This window comes from Syngnathus typhle, linkage group LG3 (assembly GCF_033458585.1).
Source record: "Syngnathus typhle isolate RoL2023-S1 ecotype Sweden linkage group LG3, RoL_Styp_1.0, whole genome shotgun sequence".
In the NCBI taxonomy this organism is placed as follows: domain Eukaryota; kingdom Metazoa; phylum Chordata; class Actinopteri; order Syngnathiformes; family Syngnathidae; genus Syngnathus; species Syngnathus typhle.
The window spans coordinates 20650312-20656535 of NC_083740.1; the positions used below are offsets into that span (position 1 = coordinate 20650312).

At 41.3% G+C, this 6224-nt stretch overlaps 1 protein-coding gene across 3 annotated transcripts in view; it reads right to left on the reverse strand.

Annotated features, from left to right (window-relative positions):
• The window catches only part of LOC133151344 (microtubule-associated tumor suppressor 1 homolog), a 64339-nt gene extending 58462 nt beyond the window's left edge, over window positions 1–5877 (reverse strand). The window contains exons 1-3 of one of the 3 annotated variants that reach the window (XM_061274281.1): window positions 5794–5877; window positions 5405–5481; window positions 4376–4433 (exon numbers count right to left, since the gene is read on the reverse strand). The gene's annotated coding sequence lies outside the window, so the exon portion shown is untranslated. Of the gene's footprint in view, window positions 1–4375; window positions 4453–5404; window positions 5482–5793 lie in introns of those variants that run through there. The other 2 variants (XM_061274284.1, XM_061274282.1) reach the window with 2 other exon arrangements.
• Between the last annotated feature and the right edge of the window lie 347 nt (window positions 5878–6224).

Here is a 6224-nt window from a genome sequence, read left to right on the forward strand (position 1 = left end):
ATCTAAGCCCTCTCAAGGTCCACCGTCCACGCAAAAACGTAGGAGGGGGCCGGTGCTGCCTGGTAAATTATGACCCCCCCCTCCTGTTCCGGGTCAAATGAGGGAAAGGAGAGAAAAAGATCAGAGAGGTTTTAGTGAAGCCAAAGTAGCAGTACAAAAGTACAAATATTTAACTATTATCATCATTGTCATAATTATCGTTGTTTCTGATATTGTCTTAATGGTGTGATAAGCACTTTCCTCACCAGTTTATAATTCTCTCCCACCTCTTATGAAATATATACTAGCAGTATCTTTAGCTATTTGGTGTTTAATGAGGCTACGCAGCAGGAGTAATACCTATAGTAGTTTACAGCGAGGCTTGCTGCCTGGCTATACTAAATTATATTTTGAAAACAATATCCATCCATTTGTTAGTTACGTGAATGTTGTCAGTCACTTAACTGTTGTACAGAGGTTGAGATCAACTGGAGTCAAATTCCCTGTTTGGCATGCACAAATTTGGTCAATAAAGCTGATTCTGATCCATCCATCCATCCATCCATCCATTTTCTGTACCTCTTGTCCCCACGGGGGTCACGGGCGTGCTGGAGCCTATCCCAGCAGTCATCGAGCAGTAGTAGGTGAGGGACACACCATGAACCAGTTGCCAACCAATGGCAGGGTGCATATATGTATACAATGCTCTCATTTCCCCTTTAGCGCACTGACACTTGGTGAACCTTTGTGGGAGGGCAGCGTAAAAAGCCTTTCGGGCCTATGTCACAATAGTGACACGGTGTTAGCTGGAGGCAAAAGAAGGGAAGCCAGTACTCAACAGTGCCACTTGTGTAAAAAAAAATGTCATCTTGTTGTGGTTTTCGTTGCCAAAATCGTAATAGCCGTGGCCGGGTGGTCTACCTGGCAGTCTCACCGGCGATGGTTGACTAACACAGTCAGTGGCGGACGCTGAGCTTTTTGGCTATGACACACAACCCCATGTTGGGCTGATAAGGAGCTGAAATCGTGCTGCTATTCTTGTCCGTTTAGCCGTAAGAAGCTAATTTAGCCTCGGCAAGCCGTATGAGCTAGCGGGAGCTAACTACAGTGTCTTTTTTGCTGTCTGACTCTGAGCTGTAAATTTAGCATTGCTATACATCTCTGAAAAGTATAACCAATCACCATCAGAATTAATATGCACATTCCTCCTATTTTCCACTTCAACTTGTAAAATAATTTTACAAATAGTCAGCGGAATAGTTCTGATTTTGTGAGGTGCCTGGTACATCCTCCTCTACTGTCCCTGTCGTTGACTTGGCATTACCAGAGACCGACCGCATGGCACAAAAGTCGTACTCAGATATTCACTGTTTTTCGCATTCATTCCTATCTAAACACGGTTGAAATATGCACTGGCTCAGTTTTGCTCCTCTTATTTATTGGGTTATTTGTTTATTATTTGTTCATCACTCATTTTATTTATTTATTTATTATTATTTAGTGTCTGTGCCTTCTTGTTTTTATATTGTGTCGTTTACTTGTATGTCTATCGTGCAATATGTCTCGTGGGATAGAGAAAACGTAATTTCGGTTTCTTTGTGTGTCTTGACATGTGAAGGAATTGACAATAAAGCTGACTTTAACTTTGACTTTTGTAGATTTTCAAGCGAGCGCGCTAGATCTTTTTACCTCCAGCTATCCCACGCCCCCAAAATGACGCCATATTGTTTCCTAACTCTAAAGGGGTCTCTTAGTCTGGCAAGTCTTTCTGCATTAAAGACAACCCTTCCCTCGCTCGATAAACACTTTGAGGTCCCTGTGAACGCTGAGGTAGCCACACGACTCAACTCGAGGGGAGAAGCGTATGCGCAGCCGTGCAATCAAATTTGTTTAGTATTTGCTGTGCCGTATTCTTCGTGGGTGGCGTCACTTTGGCAGCAAACAGGCCCGATTGCTGGTACATCTTTCACATTTGCTTTGACCCTTGCTTCATTCAAGTCCGCTTGCACTTGTATAAAAATGCGTCTCGACTACATTCAGATAGTATGAGTTGCTAGTTAATGTAATATTTTTGTTTGAAATGTGCATTTCCTAATTTATAACAATGCATAACATAACACACAGCACGTTTTTTCTAAATAAATAAATTAATTAATTACATTAAATTCTAAATAGTTAGCACGTCCGCCTCACAGTTCGGAGGGTGCGGGTTTGATTCCACCTCCGGCCCTCCATTAGTGGAATTTGCATGCTGTCCCCGTGCCTGCGTGGGTTTTCTTGGGGCACTCCGGTTTCCTCCCACATCCCAAAAACATGCATGGGAGGATGATTGAGCACTCCAAATTGCCCGTAGGTGTGAATGCGAGCACGGATGGTTGTTCGTCTCTGTGTGCCCTGCGATTGGTAAAAAGGTAAAGACCCAATGATTGTCACACACATATCTGGGTGTGGTGAAATTTGTCTCTGCATTTAACCCATCCCTGAAGGGAGCAGTGAGCAGCAGCGGAGCCGCGCCCGGGAATCATTTGGTGATCTAACCCCCCAATTCCAACCCTTAATGCTGAGTGCCAAGCAGGGAGGCAATGGGTCCCACTTTTATAGTCTTTGGTATGACCCGGCTGGGGTTTGAACCAACAACCTTCCAGTCTCAGGGCAGACACTCTACCACTAGGCCACTGAGCTGGCAACTGGTTCAGGCTGTCCCCCACCTACTGCCTGATGACGGCTGGGATAGGCTCCAGCACGCCCGCAACCCTGTGAGGACAAGCAATACAGAAAATAGAAGGGTGGATGGATGGATGTTTTTTAACCAGGAAACATTACCAAATAAAACAACTATAATCGGTTAATAAGCAGTAATAGAAAAAAGGTCTAATTTTTGACCAAAATAAGGTTGTTTTTAACACAGCATTTTTAAGGTGTATCACACGAGGGAGCTCGACAGGGACTCAGTGTCGAATTGCTCCTTTTTAATCTAGATAAGTGGTTCTTAACCTGGGTTCGATCGAACCCTAGGGGTTCGGTGAGTCCGTCTTAGGGGTTCGGCAGAGCCTCCACTGCAGCGGTCCGAACATACCTGATTTATTGTGTAAATTTGTGCTGACGCATATCTGAACTGGTCTCACAAAAGTAACAGAAGTCACACTGATTTGCAGGTATGTCATTTGTTATGAGTTCATGCATTGTGATGGTTTTGTTCTTTGAACAAGGTGATTTTATGAACAGCTCCTTTTGTGCACGAGTAAAAAACATCTGTCTTGAATTTGAAAATTTTTATTTTTCCCTAAAGAGGGGTTCGATGAATTTGCATATGAAACTGGTGGGGTTCAGTACCTCCAACAAGGTTAAGAACCACTGATCTAGACAGAACAGGACAATGCAAAGGACAATCTGTGATCTAACCCGTAATACGGTGACAGCAGTAATGGCCATTGTACACTAGGGCAGTGGTCCCCAACCTTTTTTGCGCCACGGACCGGTTACATGTCAGAAATATTTTCGCGGACCGGCATTTATATAAATAAATAATACATTTATATAAATAAATAAATAAATAAATAAATAATACATTTATAATAAATATATAAATACTAGGGGTGTAACGATTCATCGATACACATCGGTTAATCGATATAATGCTCTACAATTTATTGGCATTGATGCTAAACGTAAACATCGATTTATATCGCCGTGTTTGACCTCGGACATTAGACGCGACTTTATTTTGAAATCCAGTTTATTGTTGCTTGCTTGCTTCCTCTTTCCGGGAGCGGTGAGCGGCGTGTTGTGTTGTGAGCAGAGCAGGCACGTGAAAGGGGAGTCGACAACTAGTACGCGGCTCCTGGGCTGGTGCTATGGCTAGTGTCCAAAAAGACGAGGAAATTTGCTCCCCTTTAGGCTTCAAGTCATTCGTTTGGAAGCACTTTGGATTCCAAAGAAAAGATGGCTCAACGGGCAAGACACGTGCAGTTTGTAAATCCTGCCATGCCGTGATCAAATATTCAAATCTCTATATTTATATTTAAAGAAAAAACACGACATCAAAGTTCAGTGTTAAAATAAGCACTTGTAAGCACTACAATACTCTTGTAATTTCCTAAATAAAGAGTTTGCAGTACCTTGTTGATTTTGCGTATGAATTGTTATAAATCAGGATATTGTTCTATATTTTTTATTTAAAAACAATATATATCGATCGTAGAGCACTATATCGCAATGTATCGTGAATGAATCACAGCAGGCTTTAAGATATCGCCAAATATCGTATCGTGTATCTTTGTATCGATATGATATCGTATCGTGACAAAACCCGCGATTTACACCCCTAATAAATACGATGAAATAAAAGGATACGACTGACATAAAAATAAGTACAAATGACAAAAATAAAACTCACCATTACGTTGAATTAGTGGGAGCACTGAGTTTGTTTCTCAGAAACGAGCCGGTCCCATCTAGACGTAATCGGAGACAATGACACCCTAAGTGATTAAGGTTTGTCTTTTATTGCAGTTTTCAAAAGCCTTTTTTTTATATCCATGCTTTACTACCTACTAAAGGCAAAAACCTTTTATGCAATGATCTTTACATGTCATTTATATTACTTGACACAAACACTACATCCATCTGCTCCTGGTTCGGCCCCCCGGTCAAAATTTAGAACCCAATTCGGCCTGCAAGTCAGAAAGTTTGCCCACCCCTGGCTTAGACCAATGTTTCCCAACCTTTACTGAGCAAAGCTGTCCATTTTATATAATAATATCTCACAGCACAGCACACCACCCAAACAAAGATATCACACAAATACAAATACTGATGATGATCCTGTCTCAATAGTCAACAGTCAGAAAGGGCTTTGTTGAATTTCTGACAAATTGGGGAACTTCAGGGAATATTGAAATACTGAAATTTTCAAAACCATAAGAACGTAACACATCTGTAGCCTACATGTCTTACTTGGTATTGCAGAGACAATAGCGATCCCTAAACATGCTTCATGATGCCGTCATTGAAAATGCAGTCCAACCAACATATTTCGAGGAATGACGGAGTTTCAATGTATTCCACATCTTACAAGTAAATTATTAACTTAAAAAAATGTACGTTACAGTTTAGTAAGTCTTGTTGATATAGCCCCTACCTTTACGGTGAACCCTGCAAAAAGCACAGTATTTTCATCGTCATATTTTCCACCCAAGAATTGTAGGTTTAGTTTTCTTTGACTTCGCATCATCTTAAAGAGTTGCACCCTTTCGCGTCAAATGTTTCGCCAACGTTTATTCAGTTCAAAGGAGGTTTGTTAAGAGTTATTGGCATTTCAATTACATCATAATACCCAGGTTAAGCGTGAATCGACGTTAAGTTACTGGTGCTCAAGAAGACAACAGTCGCTAGAGTACCAAGAAACAAGAGAGGTTAAACTCACCGTCTTCAGCAGACCTAAGAAGGATTTACTTGAAGTAGGCAGGCGAAGTAGCTGCACGCGACATTCAACTGCTCCTGCTGGGACAAAATGTGCACCGCAACTAAAGCCTTTCTCTAAGCGCCACCTGAGACACGTAACACACACACACACACACACACACACACACACACACACACACACACACACAACACATGTACAGGCACACGCCTACGCTTTCCCAATTTCTCACACCCACCACCCGGACAGGGAGACAAGTCAAACTCCACGAGATTCGAAAACAACTTCAGTTTCAGGCAGACCGTCGTTCTTACGATGTTGCCATTACAGCCAAACCTGGAACTAAATTATAGCAGATATTTGTAAGTAGTACAAATATAAGGTTAAATTACCTTTCCACCCTTTTATCAAATCACTGTAGATTCCTAATGTGCATTGTGCACAAGTAGATAATCTTGGATTTCCAGCAGTCAATAGTTTTTGTTTGTAGCGCCTCTAGGGGGTGCTAAACACGGTCAGAAATGTGAAGGCTCACCTGAACCGCTTCAGCATTACAGCACATATCAAAATGTGATTTGTTAAAACACATTACAAATATCTCATGTAACCATTATACAATCAAATCCCTGCTTACGTGTTTGTGCTGCGCTTGCTGTACCACTGAACACTTGCTCCACTATAAGTAAAATACAACTCGTTCACAGAACCTTTTTTTCAGATTAGGTGATACAATTTTTTAATGTTGTTCTTAAACTTTTAAAGTTCACATAAAATAAGTTACATTTACAATTACCTTAAATTATGTAGCCGAAATATTCACTCG